Here is an 18,025-nt window from a genome sequence, read left to right on the forward strand (position 1 = left end):
ATAGTATGCTAAGTGGGCAGATACAGTGAAGGGGAGGCAGAGATGAGCTACTCCTGCAGTCCTTATCCACCACCGAAGTTCCTATACCTCAAGGGGATTACAAGGACTTCTCTGGAGCCTGGACCTCACACTCTTCCAGTAACTCAACTGGAATCTGTGCCCTCAGCCAGGCCACTTCTAGCTCAGGATGCTGCACCCTGCATGCCGTCAAACCACTGCTGCCACTGGGCCTGGAACTGATGAACAGGCTGCCCTGAGCTAGAGGATCAGAAAGAGGTGAGGTACAACCCCACAGATGATGGAGGTTGGTCTCCATTAAGAAACTTCAAGACGAGTTAATATTGTTTCCATCCGATAAAAAACGCCTTAGGAGTTAGTGACCAAAGTCAGCGGCTCTAGTCCACTCTACCCACTGTCCAACACTGCCAGGCGGGGGATACCGTTAACTTCAACACTTGGAGAACCAAAGACTTGGGAGGATCTCTGTAACTACACCACAAGTTACAGGTCAGGCCAGACAGAACGACACCCTGAGACCCTGTCTGAAAACCAGCAAACAAAAATTCCCAGCACCATTATTCGCCAACTGGTGAGATCTCAGGTCAGTGTGAAGCAATTCTCCTTTCTGGAGTCTTCTCATTTTCAAAACCGAGGACAATGAGACGTGCTTACTTCATGGCGGTGGGGGGTGATTGAAGGAGATCGCACATGCATTATCGTCAGTGTGTTCTACAGTTCCTGGAGCACAGCAGGTGTTTATTCGGAGACATTGAATTTCATGCATTTTCAATCACTGGGAAGAAGGGACAAAAGTAATTTGTCCTATCTCACCGAATGTCACAGATGTGTCTGAGTTAGCAAAGGTCTTACATTTTATGATCAATTTTAATATATCACCTATTATTTTAAACAAATGGCAAGTCTTGCTTTTTGAAGGATTTCTATAGTACATGCTTTTCAGTGTGTTCAGTGAGGAGACTTTACAGCTCCAAGAAGGTGTCTTGGGCAGAACTCTTGACTGAGGAAAGACATATGGGATGGTCTTGCTCCAGGCACCTAGACCTGCTCCAAAGAGAGCCTTCCACATGTATTAGGATTCAGATGAAGGTTTATTAATGAAAGTACTCTGCTTTCTCAAAAGGTTAAAAATCTTGTGTAGTTCAGGAAACATTTTCTCCAAGCCTGAGGACACACATCTCTAATGTTGCTTTGAAAGCCTTGCTCTTTTGGAAATAATAATATTAAAAAAAGGGGGGGAGGGGAACACACCTGTGTTCAGAAATGGCGGCACTTGAAATATTCAGACTGTGTGTTGAATGACTGGGCCCTGGAAAACTTTGTGTTAAAAGCTCTTCAGGACTTTACCTGGGTTTCTGTTTTGGTTTGTTTTGCCTGGTTTTTCATTCCCAGTGTTCCCATTTGGGTCGTCTTTTACTATACATCAGCCTTTGGTGGCCTGCTCCTAGGAATCCTGTCAGGGTTAAGAACACTTCTGTCCCATTTAGGAAACATCAGCTCACATATTTGAACAGCCTCTTGCCTTGACCACCGAGGTACCCTTTCTCCAGAATACAACCTAGGAAAATGATACATCGCCAAGCCTCATGTTTAAGCAAATGGCTTTTACATCTGATAGACTTAGGGTCAAATGTGAACTCTGGCTCATCCAAGCTTGGAGGCCTTGAATGGGTTATTTCATCTCTGGAAACTTTCATTTCCTCATCCATAAACAGAAAATAACCCATTTTAGATGATTTTGTCACATGATTACAGAAGAAAATGCCTAGAAAGCAATAGCTTGGGATCTAGCACTTGGTAATGATTCTTAGGAAATACCTGATTCACTTTCCCCAGCAGCAGGACTGAACTTAGTACCGGCTCTTGGCGGTGCCTGAGGCCCAGCTTTGCCCTCTACGGCTGCCAACATCTCACAAGTGCTCATATTGGGAGCCACATGAACAGCAGCTACCATTTTCCGAATGCCTATTTTGAGGCAAGTACTTTATAGATATTTTTCGAGCCTTGTCTATAATCCTCGAGAGATGTTCTTTGTATGTGTGTGTGTGTGTGTGTGTGTGTGTGTAAAAGTACTCTATCCTCTAGCTCATAAATGTTATATAACCTAGTTGATATCACACTGCTGGCCAGGGACCAACACAGGACTAAAGCTGCTCTGACCCGGAAGTCGTTGGTCTTTTCTCTCCTGATGGCTCTCAGAGCCTCCCATAGTTTAAGTCAGGAATCCTGTTGGAGCAATTAGAACCTGAGTCTGAATGTTAGATCTTTTGAACTTAATTTCCTTGACTTTAGTCTGTAAAATAGGAATGGCACCAACTTTGTAGGATAAGAATGAAATTAAGTGAGATAGTAAAACAACAACAAAAAATGAGCCTAGTACGAGTTTTTATCACTCTGAAGAGCAGCTTAAATATGTATCAGCTTGTTCCAAATAAGTTTTATCTGCTCTTCAAACCATTTCTTCAACTTTTTTTATAAAAATATTCATGAAGGAAAAACAATGCATAGATATAGGTGTGGAAGTTATGTGAAGACTGAAATCTTGACCAAGCTTCCACCCAGCAATTTGTCAACATCTCATAAGCCTTTCCCTCTGCATGCCCCTCCTTGATCAAATTTCCTTTTCTCCCTCTAGTCTGATTCACTTTTCATCTTGTTAAAAAATAATTTTCTTTTCCCCTTTTGCTCATACCTCTGGGTTGTCTCCAGCCTTTGCTGTGCCTGTCACATCACTAAGGTTCTGAGTGACACTTCATTCACGGGAGAGAAGTAATGTAAAAGTGGTTCAGCAAAGCCATGGGGTGTGTGTGTGTGTGTGTGTGTGTTCATGTGTCATCTCTTTCTCTCCTTTTCAAGAGCAGCAAGCTGGACACCGTATGAGATGTGGGGATGGTGGAGGGGAGGCTTGGAAGCATCTGGACTATTGATTACTTTCCAAGGTTACAAACTGAATGTGGTACCTCCGGGGTGAGGGTTGGACCGCAACCACAGAAACCTCAGTTACCCTAGTTCCCTTTCAATGCCCAGATTCATCCTTATCCTCAATCCAGATGCATCATTATCTACCTTTCTCAGGACAAGTCATACCTCAAATTAGATATTACCTCCAGTAAAAGTCCTTCCCTGAACACTACCTTGGTCATACAGTTCTACAATATCCTGTTGTTTCTTTTTCATTATCATTAGCTGAAATTGTCTCATTTGTTTACTTGCCTGTAGGTTATTTTTCTGAAGACTGTTATAAAACCTATGGACTCAGGACCTAAACTTGGTGAAATACCAGCTCCCTGACATACTTCCTGTGCGACTTTGAACTAGTTGTTTCACTTCTGTTTTCCCTTTCTTTTAAACATATTTATTTGCATTTTTTATTTGTGTGTATTTAGGTGTTTGTCTTTGCACATGTGTGTCACATTCCCATGTATGCAGATGCTCAGAGAGGCCAGAAGATGGTGTTAGATCCCCTGGAGCTGGAGTTACACAAGCGGTTTTGAGCTGCCCAATATGGGTACCTGGAATTGAATTTGGGTCCTGTGGAAGAGCAGCACCGATTCTTAACCACTGAGACATCTTTCTAGCCTCAGTTCTTTCATTTCTCTGAAATTCCAATTAATCTTAAGATGGAAAGGATGAACTCAGTGTATGGGATCACTATGATAAATAAACGAGCCGATGAAAATAAATTGTTCAGTACAGGGCCTGACACATAAGTGCTATGAAATGTTAGCCATTATCAGCAATGCCCATAGGAACCATAGTGTCACACTCCACCCTCATCCCCAGCCTGAATGGAAGTGCCTAGACAGCAAGGCTTTGGTGTCTGTTAGCCTCTGCTCATTCTCTTGTGCTGGATAATAGGATTTGCCTTTCAATAATATATTCTGTGTATTCAATACTTCCTAAGAACTGTGTCTTAGAACCCCAATCTCAACCCCATTGCCCAAGTCACATAAACAAATCATTATGTTGTGGCAAATGTAGTGAGAGAGAAGATTTGAGCAAGAAGTGTAGGAGTCTAAAGGAGGAGGCAATTAATTCTGTCCCAGAGTCTCAGAGAAGCCTTCACAGAAGAGGTAATATTTACAGAATCTTGAGGCTCAGTAACCCCCAGGAAGCAGAGAGTAGGGCAGCAGCTGGCACTGCCAGAAAGCACATGGCACAGCTGAGGGCCAGAGCATGGGGGAGGGGTCCGCTGCAGGCTGCAGTGAGAAGGAGAGGGGGTCAGGGCCACACAGAGAGGCTGTTGGACCAGCGCACGAAGGAGCTCTGTCAGGCTAAGAAATTTGGATTTCATTCTGATGCTTGTGGGGAGCCACAGGAGACATTCAATGAGAGGAGAGGCATAATCAAATTTACCATTTTGAAAGATCACTCTGGCTGCAAGAAGGAAACAAACCTGGCTAGCCCTTGAGGGAGAAAACAGGGAGATCAAATGCAGGAAAAGACCAGGCAAGAAGGGATAAGAGTCTGACTTCAGAGAGTGGCAGGACAGGTGACAAGGAGTACAGGGCTTCCAAAAGTCACCAGAGGCCCACACCTTTTCCAGGGGTGCTGATTGATTGGATAGGGGTTGGGGAGTAGTGTGAGGGGAAGTAAGAGGCCGATATAATTTACCTTTCTGGTTTGCACGTACACGTGCGTGCAAGCACACATGCACACGTGTGTGTGTGTGTGTGTGTGTGTGTGTGTGTATTTTGAAGGTAGGTGTGTATGTGATGGATACATGTAAGTGTGTGAGTATGGAGACCCATAAGTTCACATGCAGAGGCAAGAGCAGAATGTTCAGTATCTCCCTGCCTTGCTCTCTGCCTTTTTGCCTTAAGACAGGGATCTCTCTCAGCTAGAAACTTGTCATTTCAGATGGGCTAAGCTGGCTAGTGAGCCCTTGAGATCTACCTTTCTCCATTCCATACACTGCATTTACAGATGCATCCAGCTACTCTGGGTTTTTTTTTCTGTTTGTGTTTTACATGTGGGCTGGGGATTTGAACTCAGGTCCTCGAACCTCCAAATCAAACTCTCTTACCGAATGAGGCACCTATCTGGCCTTGGCTGGCTGGCCTAGAGCTCACTGTGTAAAAGAAGTTGGCCTTGAATTTTCATTGACCCTTCTGCCTCCTCCTGCCAAGTGCCAAGATTACAGATGTGTTCCATTAAACCCAGCTTCACATTTCTTTATCATGTCCTGGAGGTCTGATTGTGTCATTTACTGAAGCAGGAATCTGGGGAAAGAAATGACTATGAGTCTAGTTTGGGATACCAAAAAACATGAGGGTATCAAACTGAAGATCTTCAGCAGGAAATGGGCATGACATTTGTTGAATGTCTAGAATGTCCTGGAGCTATATTTGGTACTCTGCTCTATTTCACATGGAGAACAACCCTCCAAGAGAGGCAACACAATTGTGTTTATAGGTGCTGAGACAAGGCTGTGAGAGGTAGTAACACCCCTTTCACACGGTTCATGTTTAAAAATTGCAAGCAAGACTGAGTAAAGACCATATAAAGAGAATGATCTGAAAATGTAGTCATAAGGTAATTTGGAGCTAGATCATGAAAAACATAGGAAGGAGATAACAGTTGCCTCCTCGGAGTGTTTTGTGAATCTAGTGAAATACAGCTTGGGAGAATATTTTTGCAAATGATAGAAGTATAAACTAGTATGAGAAGCTCTAGGCATGTCCAAACCTCATCTCAGTGAGTAAAAATACTAACATAATAATGATGAAGGGGTTATAGTATTCCAATTTGTATTTAACAAATAAAAATGCATCCTTGTGTCTTCTCATTTTAATTGTTTGGTAAATAAACTTTAAAATATAGTGGTGGCTTCCCCCCCGACACACCCGCCACACTAAAACATGTCTGTTTTGAAAAATAAAATAAAATAACCTCATGGAAAGGGAGGTCATATGGTTGTAGAGATAAGAAAGAAGGGGATTTGAAGATTAAGCACAATCAGAGGTGCAACTAAGTATGTCTTCATACTTTGGAAGAACACCCTGAAGATCCCTCACTTTGTTGCAGGATTTGTGATAACACAGTGAACCCTGAGATGGGGTGTTTACTGGAAAAACCTGTTTCTAGTTGTGGTGTGGCTCAGCCCTAGCACACACCTTTAATCCAAGAGTTGTCTGCTTATTGTAAACAGGATTAAATAAAGTCACCCACAAGTCAAGAGGTGGAGCAAGCAAATCAGTTGACAGAAAGTGATTATAGAAAAAAAAAATCAAAGAGTAAAAGGAAGTCAGGAGGACAGATAGACAATAGGAAGTAGACAGGAGTGGCATTCAGTTTGAGAGATTTTTGAGATGGCCTGGAGAGAACTTCCTTTTTTTCGGGGGGTAGGGGAGTCAACTGAGGAGGAAGGTCAGCTGGGGGTACTTTCTCTGTCTCTCTGAGTTAGCAGGTTTTCACCCAGCATCTGACCCCAAGTATTTATTGGTAAAATCAAACGATCTGAGATTTTGTTTAAAACAACACACTTACTTATTTTCACTATCACCACTTAAAGCAAGTAAGCAAGCAAACAAACAGTAGGATAAAACCAGGAGAGCTCTCACGCTGGGCTCCTGAGCTAAGAGCTTCCATTGATTCAAAAAAGCTTCCAGTAGGCTGAGTCACTGTCAGCTAGGTTCTTCCTCTAAAACATATAGGCCATGTAAGCTATTTGTGTTCCTTGCTTTTAAATTTCAGAAAACCATACCCAGAGGCTCCCTCTGGGCTGCTCTTGACCTCTCTCTCCATGTTCTCTTTCTTTTTATGTCTCTGGCTCCTCCTGTCTCAAGCTCTGCCCTTTCTCCCCATTAACCTGCCACTGCTCTGCAGGGCCTGTCTAAAAGAAATGCAGTGCCTACTACAGATGTAAATGTAACTTCTGCTACCTGTATTAAAAATGAAAAGGAAATGAGCAAAAGTAACAGAGTTTTGTTGAACGCAGCATATCTGAGCTATTATATCATCTTAATCTAAGATCAGTGTAAAAATAGTAATATTTTTGCATTGCTTTTGTTTGTGCATGTGGGGTGTTTTGTCCTTTGAAACAGGTTCTTCTATATTGCATGCAGGCTGCCTACTCTCTATATAGTTGAGGATGACCTTGAACTTTCGATCCTCCTGCCTCCATCACCTAAGTACTAGGATTAACAGGCATGTGCCTCCATGCATGGTTTATGTGGTTCTAGGGACAAACCCAGGGCTTTGAGCATGCTAGGCAAGCACCATATCCACTGAGCCACATACCCAGTATCTTATATGACTTTTGAAAAAGGAAATATTTACAGTCCAAGGTGTGCTTTTCAGTCCCAGCACACATGTCAAGGGCTCCTGTGCCCATGGAGTTTTTAGGTAGATGTGTGCGTGTAATTGTTCCTCATTTTACCCAGGCCAGCATCCCAGGTATTTTAGCATTGCAAGCCAATTTCAGAAAAATAATTGATGGGTCTGGATCAGCCATTGGAGACAGTAGGTCATGGTGATGGTGTTCTAGTTTTCTCTGCTTAGCAGAGTGATAATTCAAAGAGGTCCAACCTGCAACAGTATGTTCACAGAAGGCTAGCCCACTGCGGCCTTCATAACTGAGCCTTCCGACACTTCCTTCCCAAATCGAACAGGGTTGCCTCTAAAACTATGAATGGCACATCATGTGCCTGGAATTCTGACTCAACCCCAACGCGGCAGTGTATGTTTCCGAAGAGTGAAGAGAGAAGATGCCCCACCCACAGCCCAGCTAATGGTCATTAGCTCAGGCTCCAGCAGAAACATGGGTGACGGTAGAGTTAAAGGAAGAATGTTCAAGAGAGAGTTAATGTCTATTAAGATCTGGTTGCTAGATTGCACTCCTGGGCCAAAGTACAAGAAGAGAGTGGGTCTCCCAGGGAATTTCCTCCAGACCTCACAGAAGACAGGGGCGAGTCATTCTCCACTCATGCCCAGTGGGAGCTTTCTGTATTATAGCAGTGGAGCCATTCTCGCAGTGACACGCAGCCTGCATGGTGCTTCAAACCAAGTGAAGACCAAGACTGCCGAGCAGCTGGTCCTCTCACAGGGCCTATGCTGTTCTTGATCTTTTCTCTCCCTGGTAGACAGCAGCAGCCCTTCGACTTCCCTTGGTGCTGCCCGGGCTGACACTATGCCTCTCCCCTTCTCTGCTCTGCTGAGCAATCACAGTGCCTCATGGTACAGCTGCAGGCAGTACCACTCCCCACCCCCTCCTGCTTTTTTTGTGGTCTCCTCCTTTGTGACTGCTACAGCATATGTTTTATTAAAAGGGAAAGAGAAGAGGAGACAAGAGGTTATGTACATGGGCATGCTCAAGAATCTTAAGATTGAAAATCTTCTGCTCAATGCTAAATGCCTAAGGGCTTTGGCATTTTGCCGGCTCCAAGTAAACCCCAAGAGGAACATTTGGGTGGAGAAATAGGAAATGGAGAAAATCAAAGCTCCCTCTTAAGTGATTCTGATTCTAAAACACAAGAAGATTTTTCTGGTGCTCTCTTGAAATTTGCCTGCTTTCCCCAATATCCTTATTCAGATTTTTGGATATAAAGTTGAGGGGTTCTCTGACCTTGAGTAATGCTTTCTCCATTGTATGTGGATTAGACCTGAGAGTGGGTAGATGTCTAGGTAACATTTTCAATGCCTAATGAGATGGCCAGTATTTTAAAGCCCACTGTCTGGGGTCCTAGGCCAACTTCTGATAGGCCATACATGTTTAATGTAATTAACCCAGACATGTAGGATTTCTAGATTGCAAGAGGAGAGGTAGCCCCAAAGAACCGTGCAAACCATGATGTTTCTAGCTTGTCACCTGTGCTCAGCAAGTGACTCCATCAGCTGGAACACTTTATCCCCTCTCTGCCTACCCACTAGTTTTCCACCCCAACTCTCATAGCTCAATTCTAATTCTCCTTCCTTGATATAAAGATAGCTCTTATTATTAGTAAAGATCAATGCCTGGTTAATAATGTCAGCCTTTTGACTTCTCTTGCATTGAACTTCTGTTGAGAACTTACATCATCATTTACCTTTGCCCAGGCATTGGCCCATTCTCCCAAGTAGACTCCAAAATTGCCAAGGACAAAGTTTCCTGAGGTTTTATTCCTCACTAATCTGACATACTGACAGAGGAGGAGCCCCAGATCACACCACAGCCTCCCAGCCTTGTAAAGTATAAAGCCACCAAATCACATCACAGTCATTGAGATGAAACTATGCCTTAGAAGAAGCCCATGGGGCTGAGGTTAATGAAGGAGCAAATAAGACCCAGACCCCCATCCATGACTTCCCCTATTGATGTGTGTCCCGGGTGAGACAGAGATCCTCCTGGGTGCTCTTTGCTGCCCTTTCCAAGAAAAAGGCTGAAATCATTCCAGCTCTACATCTTAGGGTAACCAAAGGCAAATGAGACAATAAGGCATGTGAGGTTCACTTAGAGGGCCTCTGTATACGTGCTCCCAGCTCTTCGGGAAAGGATGCCTTTACAAAATGTATGCAAGGACTTATTATTTAGGGGAAATAATTGAATTTCCAGAAATAACACCACACTGTGTTTGCTTAAACACTAGCCAGGAGCCTGAAGATGGAACATTCCAATCAGCAGAATGTGCCCACACAAGGTCTCCAGTCCCTTCAGGTTACCTCTTGTTTGTGAGTGGAGAGGGATCCTGGAGCACTCTCTTAAGTGGTGTTCCCCAGGTGCTAGCCTGTACCTTGGGGAAGGGGATCAGGAGGAGCTGATGACGCAGGGAGGTTCTGTGCCCTCTGGCTTTTCTCAGTAAACAACCTGTAGGGAGGCCAGATGGGAACACTCAGAAGGAGATGTTGATGTCCAAGGAGAGGAGGAGTTCCCCCTCCTCAAAACCAGGCCAACACAAGGAGGATAGGGTCCTTCTGTCCTCCCAAGATTTTCTCTCCTCACTCCTTCTTGTTTCCACACTGTAGCACATACCACCACTCCGTTCTGGGAGAGGAGAGCCAACTCCAATTTTTTTTTTTGGTGAGGAGAGAGAAGTAAGAGTCAAGAATGCTTCTGGCTTCCCCAAGGCTGCAGCCCAGCTGTCAAACCCCTTAAAGCCAGCTGGTTTCCAGCAGCAAAGATTCTGGTCAGATGTCTGCTCTCTTATCCTCAAACACAGCACCCTTGCTCTGCATCTTTTCAGATTATATCCTTCCTCACAGGAGCAAAGCATGCATCTTTTCCCAGAGTAGGTAGCAGCTCTGGTACTGGTAAGCTAGGATCACTGTGGCAGCATTGCTTGGTCATCCTCTCAAAGCTACACAGCAACTCATTCCAGGTGAGAAGAAATTCCAGAGAGTCATGTCATAAACAAAAAACATGCCCACAACTGTGAGAAATCAAGAGGGGGAAAAAAGCCCCACAGATTCCACCATCACTTAGCTCTTCCCTGATGTCATCAGACTGCCCCCCAGGGGATTTAGTAGAATCCTTTAGCTGCCTGGTTAATACGGGCATCACGTATGTTCTAGGAGCATGGACAGGGGGTGAGGAAAGGAAAGGTATCAATATGCACATGTCTAGGGAAGACCTGGGGAGAAATACTTGACTCACGGCATGCGTTTAATTCTTCTTATTGGCCTATGCTCACATACCCAGATCTGATTTTATAACTGAGATTCTCTTAGCACGTTTGTTCCTGCTCAGGGCAACCCGCTCCCAGGACAGGGGAAAGCACACATACACCTCTTTACAGAGAGGCCTTCTCAGTCACCTGACAGTGCATCCAGCTGATGGTTAGTTAATCTTTGGCTTACATCTATATGCCCCGGATAAATATGTGCCACGCAGAAGGACTGCTTGGTGAAAAGAGAACTCCTCTGGGCTGGAAGAGGAGTGCACAAGTTCATCCTCCTACTGGGCAGGGACACTCCACGCATCCTGGGCAGGGGCTATGCACAGATGCTCAGCGTTCCTGGGAGCAGCCAGCTTCCTGCATACAGCTGTGAACACACACACACACACACACACACACACACACACACACACACGCCTGTGTGTGAACAGGAAGACCAATCTGATATATGGTATCAGGAGACCCTTCCCTTCATCACAGCGACAATCCTCCCCTCCCCTTAGTGTCTCCAGGACACTACCAGGATTGACCCAATCATCTGGGGCTTCTGTTCTAGCACCCAAAGGAGAATGAGGGATTCACTCTTAGGAATTATTTCCCCCCACCCCTGCTTACATGTTCATGGAAGAAACAGACTGGCCTCTAAAGCATGCTACAGGGGTTTATGAACATATGAATACAGTTGTATTGCACAGTACAATACCAGGTCTTTGGGGTCCTCCCCAAACACGGTGAGCCTCGTGCAGTTCTGTCCAGCATCAGCGAGGCAAGCAAAAGTCCTCGTCATCCTCTGCAATTATGGAGCCCGAGTGAATTTTCCAAAGCCAATGGGAGTTGCACTAACTTTGAGGACTTAAACCAGGCAAAAACCAATATAGGTCAGGCAGAGTGCCCGAGCTCCGTGACAGCCATGCAACACCAGGAGGCAACACCGGAGTCAGCTCAAACGGAAAGTCCACTGCTAAGCTCCATCTGACAGAAACTGAGGGATGGAGTGGGAATTATGCCTCTCGCTTGCAATTGCCAGGCACCAGAGGAGAGGACTGAATGAGGACTCATCACAATTACAATGAAAAGGGGGTACAGAAAACCCAGGGGATACAGATCCCCTGTACGGTTACCTTGAATCCTTGCAAGAGCCCTTCTTGCTGTATCAGCTGCTCCCCAAACCACCAAGGACCGCGAGGATACTCCTAAAAGACGCCCGATTTTTGTGCAACATCTCCAGTGGCAGCCTTCCAAAGTTTTTACTTCATGATTTCTTGTGGCTCTTTCTCCTTTGGGGAATTGCGAATGCCTCCCCCTCAGCTTGTGAGAGGGAACGGATGTCTTTTTTCAAATTCCCCAGCTCTGGGCTTTGCAGTTGCCGCTGCCGCCGCGGCGGTTAGACCACTTGCCTGCTGCCTTACCGCGGAGCAGCGAGCATCCCAGGCACCCACAGCATCTGTGAAGTGGGATCGGAGCAAGCCAGGGTCGCACGCGGCGTGGGAGAGGTGAGGAAAGTGGGAAGCCAACTGAGGAGTCCCCTGTCCCTCGACCGAGATGAAACGCGAGATCTTGCCTTTTTTTTTTCTTTTTCCCCCTCCAACTCTAATGACACTCACCAGCCCTGACATCCGAAATCTGAGGCTTGCACATGGGCAGAAACGGTTCCTCCAGCGTCTGGGCTCCCTTGGCTGCCTGAGGACCCGCGGGTGTCCTCGGAGCGCGCGGCAGGTGCATTTCCCAAGTCCTCCCGAAGCCGCCGAGCTCAGCGGAGGCGCTGCGGGACGAGCCGCTAGTCGCTCGGCAGGCTGGCGGATTCCATCCTAGGACTGCAGCTCGGCGCGTCCCTACTCCGACTTCCCGATCCGTACCTAACCAGAGTCACCTGCAGACTCAGACACCAGATGAGTGTCTTAAGATAACAATGCTGCCCTGCCTGCCTCTCTCGTTCTTTCTTATGCACGTAGGTTGGCAGCCAATAGGACCCTGCGCCACACTCCCCACAGGCGCCCATTGGCTGGGCAGCCTGGGAGGGGGCGGGTTCTGAGGCCTACCGGCAATCTCCTTTGGGTAGCTGGCAGACTGGGGGTACCAGCTCTGTTAACCCTCCCAGCTTTGCAGCAGCGACTCCCCCCTCACCCTAGCCCCCCACCTCCCAGCGAGGATAAGGGAGCATTGGATAAATGCGCGGCTGCGTGTGGGGTTGGGAGTGAGGGTTGGAGAGTGTCAGAGGCTGAGAAACAAGAAGTAGACAGGAAACTAATTACATTTTCTTCAATCTTCTGAGTTACAATCATCATTTGTCCCAGCCCATTTTGTTTGCTTGCTTAACCAGAACTCCCAGAGATGGGGACCCATTTGAGACATTTTCCTTCTAATTTGAGGTTTCATTTGGTTGTTCTGTGTTTTTTAAGCTTTCTGAATTACTTAATTAGAAGTGAGCCCCCAAGTGAGAAACATCGTATACACACACACACACACACACACACACACACACACACACACACACACACACACACACACACACCAGAAATAACATGGAAAAGAGGGAGGCAAAGGACCACACAGTTCGGTAAGATGGCTAGGCAGAGAGACTTAGAATCTCTGGACAGCTAAATTGAGACACCTCATGCCCCCATACCGGAACTGTTAGGACAGCAGCAAAGAGAAAAACTTGGGGATTCTGGGGAGACGCTTGAAATGGCCTGCATCCAAAGAAAAAAAAGAGAATTGTTTTGCCTGTGATGTTTTCCTTCTGTGTGTCTCCTTTCACTCCAGTGGCTGTCAGGAAGAGGGACTCGGTTTTTAAAGGAAAACTAGAGAAAGGAGAACAGGACCAGCCTTGTTTCTATGAAGCAGGTGCTGTTTGCTGAGCCTGTGAATCTAGAGGGAAGTGGGGTGGGGGCTGGTGAGCGAGAGAGAAAGGAAGAGAAAGAAGGAAATAATGAGGGATAAAAAATTAACTTTTAATTGGAGGGTGTGAATAATATATTTTTGATGTTCTAATAAATGTGTGAAGCTGACATACATCCTACTAACTGGTGAGCTACACTAAATTTTGGCAAGAGCAGGGAAGAGTCATTGTTGAAGAAAAATCCACTTCAGCAGAAGATCTGGAGGTTGAAACTGGCAAGGGGCTGTGGAAGGGGATTCGATTAAGTCATGTGATGAGGGGATATAGAGAGAATAGTCAGAAAAGGAGAGAAGTGTCTCGATTCAGTTTCTAAGAGTTGAGAGCAACATAAGACATCATTTTGTAAAGAATTAGACAAAGTACAGAGTACAGAGGTTTAATGTATGCAAAAGTAGTATATATCTGGGCTAGCAAAAAGGTGCCCCGTCAGACGCCAGATGTTCAGAATGAGAGAGGAAAGCTGAGAAACTGCATTTTACCTACAAAGCCTCATTCCCACCATTTCTATCTTCCGCTTGTTTCCTCTTCTGCATCTTACCCACGTTATTCCTTCTGCATGCTGCAGGTGTCTCAGCTCTAAAACATGCCAGAGAATGGCAGTCCCATGGAGTCCCCAGACCTTCAACTACAATTAAAGAAATCTAGCTAAAACTCTGAAAATTTAACCGCTTCCCTGCCGTAGACTGCGTTGTTTCTGAGATCCCGAGAGAAAGAGGACCGCTGAACCTGGCCCAAGTGAAAACACGTTGGAGGTCAAGGTTCTTGTGAAATAACTTGAGGAAGTGAGAAAGTGGATGAATGGTAGAACATCTCTAACTCATGTCAATGGGAAAAAAAATGTTCCAGAATTTTTCAATGGGAGGGAGAGTTGATCACATGAAAATAAAGAAACTTGGCTGTGTTTCCTTCTGTTGTATTTTAAATCACCCATGACATTTTAATAAGGAAAAACACACATTAAAAACTTCACAAACGTGCATCTGATGAATGTGTATGCATTGATGTAAGTAAGCACTGTTCACATCATCTCTGACGTAACTAGAAGCAAACACTTGATCCTTCTTAGTCAAAGTCTTGTACACACCCACAGAGAACTACTGTTCTACTAGCCATTCCCAAAGAATATGACTTGCTCTTAAATTTCTCAGAGGTGGAACATTAGGGGGTACAGTGTCCAGCATCTTATTTCTGTCACTTATTATCATGCCTTGGAGACATGACGCTGATCATTATCTGAGTTGGGTCCATACATTAATCTATCATTAGTAGTAAACCAGTTGAGAATGCTCCCATGCTGCACATATACAGTCATTTTTTTTTTTCTGGGTGAAGATCAAGAAATATAAATCACTAAATTTACTTTTACACCAACAGTGGAGAAGTTTGTGTGGCAATGATTCAAAGGTTTACTTTTGTCTGAAACAGTTAGATAATGTAACATGACGATGGTGAGAATTGTCAGCATTGAACAACAACTAACTGTCTGAATGTGTGAAAGCCTTTGCACGCATTTCTTTCTCATGAACCCCATATCAATTATGCATCGCTATTATTAATGTACTAATATTTTTTATATACCTCAGACGAAAGCACTGACTACAAGACACTGTATTCAGTGTCTGCATTGAATATGTATTTAAGTGTGTGTGTGTGTGTGTACATGTGTGCACTCAGTGAATGGAATGGAGCTATGAGAACAAGGAGTGATGGAATTTCTCACTTCCGAGATGAGGCTGGAGGTTTCTCTGAAGAGTTTGGACAACCTGAGGAATGAAGAACACTGTATTTCAGGTAAACAGAAGGACATAAGAGGAGTGAAAATAGCAAATAGACTTTGTTTTCCTTTGTGTTTGTGTGCAAACACATATTTTCGGTAGTATTCAGAAAATGAGATACTGAACAGTGAACAACCTAGGGGAACAATTTTTTAAAACAGCCTTTAAATTTCCAAGCCACAGAAACACATAGAAAGCTCAAACGGAAGGGAGAGAGCAAGAGTTCATGAATACTGGCACTTAGGTCCTTGGGTCCAGAGTTGGTTGATAAGGAAAGCAATCAAAAAGGTATTAAAAGAATCAAGAAAAGAGGCCACTGACATTTAAATATAGAACAGTGAACCCCAGGGGAAAAGTCAGGCTTTCAACTAACAAAACTTGGTATTGCACAGTTTTAAATACTGTGAATACTTACACGTATGCTCCCTGTGGCATAGGATGTAGATAGAGACAACTGAGCTTATTCTATTCATGAGAAACTACAGATGGATGAGGTTCAAATTACCCTCCATAGGAGAGTGCAAGTGCAAGCTTTGAAACACACACATATAGCTTTGCTACAGCACCTTGCCTTTCTGCATGAATGATGGCTGAGACACACCGCATCTCCCTCCCACCTCAATGTAAAAGCATCACTGAGGAGATGCTGTCTGGTTTCTGTGGACTGAAATTTCTATTCTCATCTCTAGGTACTTAACTCCTGAGAAGTAAACCATGTGAGATTACATCCATGTGTATGGACACCCAGTATGCGTCTTGGCGAAATACATTATTGTCCCCAAAGCCTCCATTGTTAAACTCTTCTGTGGAACTTGCCATCATATAGAAATTCAAGATGTTGATACCTAACACTCTCAACTATAATTTTTTAGGAAGGTACTATAGTGATGTACAGGAAGTCACCCCTACAGTGTTTCACTGCGCTTTCTAATACTTGATCTTTTTAAAATCAGGAAGACTTAAAAATTATAGTAGGTTACATTACTATTCAAAAAATAGGAGGAATATTCTTTCTATCTATGCTCTGATGGATGCCCAGAAAATAATGGGTGCTCAGTAGTTGCTGAATGAATTGCTGTCATCTATGAAATACTATTTATGCTTTTAGTTGCACGTGCTCTTTGTAGCTGATCTCATCAAGCACCTGACTACTTCATTGGTCTTAGTTTTTTTCATTTTGTTAAACAAGCCATTCTGCTAAGAGATTATCTGATAGTTACACTCCATTTCTCACATTCCAGGGCTACTTTCATTTCCTGGCTTTACTTTATTCCATGAAAGATCACCTTGCCTATCTATGTATCATGCTTTTCCCTGCGCTAGAGAAGAGGAGAAGAGTTCCTGACGTCTTTACATCCTTCATCACTCTTACAGGAGCAGTGAAGATGGCTGGGAAGGCCATTGCCTGATGCATCATTTTTCAGTAGTTTGCTATGATAACATGGTAATATAGCTATGCATAAATTTTCAGGTATGCCGGCTTAAAAACAAAACTTACACCAATTCATCAATCCTTTTTCTTTCCTCTTATTTCTTAAATGTGACCTTAAACATGGCTGGTTCAACTAGATTTAACTATTCTGTTAGATTAATTTTGTGAAATTTATGGAACATATACATACATATATATATATATATATATATATATATTTCAAATCTTACATCTCCCAATGAGTTACAACAGGTAAATTGGGACAGCAATTGTTTCAAAGCTGCAGTCCTGTTTGAGAAGGTGGTGAGTTCCATTTCTACAGTAGGAACTGAGCATAGCCTTCCTGCTGGTGTTTAAATCAGCAATGAACAGGTATGTTAGAAGGGAGTGCTTTTGAATTAAGTAATTGCTTATCATGTTGAAGTTCAGTCAAATATCAGATCCCAGCACTCCCCAAATGTTGGTTTTCTTGAATGGTTTATGGCATACATCACTTAGTGACAACATTAGCCTCATCCAGCAGGAGCAGAACTTATATGGTGGTGGTGGCATTGGTCCTAAGAATGCTTACTCAGGGGGCTAAATATCTGCCCAGTTTGTTTGTTTATTTATTTATTTGTTTGTTTGTTTATTTTTGACAGAGGTTGGGTTGACCTTGAACACAGTCAGCAATAGTCTTTAACTGGTTCCCCCCCCCCATTGTGACCGCTGAGGAACTTTAGTTCTCACACATCCTCTGTGCTCTATTCTATTTACTGGATTTTCTAAAATTAAATGCTTAACGTTTATTTGAGCTAAGTCCGCTTTCTCTATCAATCACATCAGCCCCATCATCTTTTTATTGCTTATTGTACACAACATTTGTGACAGAGATAAAATGAGGCATAAGTTGCAAGTGAAAGTTCTGTTTTGCCTAACAGTGTGAGTTATATTGACTTCCTTCTTTGTTGACATCTTTTTTGATTGCTCTATCTATATCAATAGTGCAAATATTATCTTTAAATATTCTGCAGAATCCATATTTGGTCGAAATGTATACTTGGGCGTTTATCGCAGCACCTCTTAATCCAACAGACAGATCTAACTAAGAAGTTGTTTTTCCGAAGAAGAGAAGAAGGAGAAAGAGGAAGAAGAGGAGGAGGAAGAATAAGAAGTAAAAGAAGAGGAGAAGGAGGAAGAGGAGGAGCAACCACCCCCATCCACCCCCAAAACACTGGATACATTTTTTTATCTAGAAAGGCACCCCCGCCCCTTACACCTGCTTTGAAGAGCCCTTTAAGGTGTGTGCCAGTGTAAGCCTTTTCCCAAG

General features: G+C 44.0%; 1 protein-coding gene across 1 annotated transcript in view; it reads right to left on the reverse strand.

Annotated features, from left to right (window-relative positions):
- Brinp2 (BMP/retinoic acid inducible neural specific 2) overlaps positions 1–12,554 on the reverse strand; it is a 98,034-nt gene extending 85,480 nt beyond the window's left edge. Inside the window, exon 1 of the mRNA XM_021654244.2 lies at positions 11,732–12,554. The gene's annotated coding sequence lies outside the window, so the exon portion shown is untranslated. The remainder of the gene's footprint in view (positions 1–11,731) is intronic.
- Between the last annotated feature and the right edge of the window lie 5,471 nt (positions 12,555–18,025).

Source organism: Meriones unguiculatus, chromosome 11, assembly GCF_030254825.1.
Source record: "Meriones unguiculatus strain TT.TT164.6M chromosome 11, Bangor_MerUng_6.1, whole genome shotgun sequence".
Classification (NCBI taxonomy): domain Eukaryota; kingdom Metazoa; phylum Chordata; class Mammalia; order Rodentia; family Muridae; genus Meriones; species Meriones unguiculatus.